This window comes from Heteronotia binoei, chromosome 20 (assembly GCF_032191835.1).
Source record: "Heteronotia binoei isolate CCM8104 ecotype False Entrance Well chromosome 20, APGP_CSIRO_Hbin_v1, whole genome shotgun sequence".
Classification (NCBI taxonomy): Eukaryota; Metazoa; Chordata; class Lepidosauria; order Squamata; family Gekkonidae; genus Heteronotia; species Heteronotia binoei.
The window spans coordinates 23,897,507-23,898,515 of NC_083242.1; the positions used below are offsets into that span (position 1 = coordinate 23,897,507).

The 1,009-nt window shown below is 52.1% G+C and overlaps 1 non-coding gene across 1 annotated transcript; it reads right to left on the reverse strand.

Annotated features, from left to right (window-relative positions):
- TRNAL-UAG (transfer RNA leucine (anticodon UAG)) lies at positions 1-82 on the reverse strand. Its single transcript has one exon. It is a non-coding gene; the product is annotated as a tRNA-Leu (tRNA).
- Between the last annotated feature and the right edge of the window lie 927 nt (positions 83-1,009).

Below are 1,009 nucleotides of genomic sequence, written 5' to 3' on the forward strand. Positions count from 1 at the left end.
TGGCAGCGGTGGGATTCGAACCCACGCCATCGAAATGACTGGAGCCTAAATCCAGCGCCTTAGACCACTCGGCCACGCTACCACTTGATTCTAGCAGGAACCCTGAATGTCATATAAAAGGAACGCCCGACGCCCTCTTGTGCTGGTTTGGGTTTCTTTTGCAGCGTTTTAGGATTTTATTTGCTGCAAACGGCTTTGTATCGAGTCACATCTTGTTTTCCTGCTTTCTGCCGGAGAACTGCCTGAAATGTTTCCGCTGAGAGATGAGAGGGCCAAAATGCCATTTCCCCTCTATAGGATTAATGATTTTTTCGGAGCAGGTGGACGACATCTCAGCTGGAGTAAAGGGGGGCGGGATTATTTACCCGCATTGCACAGCAATATGCTATGCGAAACAAGCCACACAAACCGCCCCCCCCCCAACCCCAACACTGCCTGTGAAGCTTTTCTTGAATTCAATGGCGTCCTCCTAAATGTGGAGACTCTGCAGTGCTGCTGTTGCCAACTGCGAACACCAGGTGGCGATCGCGCGCTTGCCTTTTCCCCCAGGTAGTTTTAAATTCCTGGTTTCGCTTCTCAGAGTTTACTTAACTCCAGAGCAAATAGAAGACTAAAGCCCGCTTTGGGGGTTATCGGTAAGAAAATATACAAGGCTAGGAACACGGCCGAGGGAGGGGCCGAAAGCCAGGAAACAAGAGAACAGCAGGCACCCCTGACAATTCTGGGCAAAGCAGGGAGACAGCAGGGTTGCCAATCCCCAGGTGGGGACAGGGGATCCCCCGGTTTGGAGGCCCTCCCCCCCCCCCGCTTCGGGGTCATCAGAAAGCAGGGGTGGGGGGGAGGGAAATGTCTGCTGGGCACTTCATTATTCCCTATGGAGGCCGATTCCCATAGGGAGAATTGATCCACGGGTATCTGGGGCTCTCGGGGGCCTGTTTTTTAAAGTTGTGGCACCAAATTTTCAACATAGCATCCGGTGCCTATCCTCAAAATACTTTCCAAGTTTCTA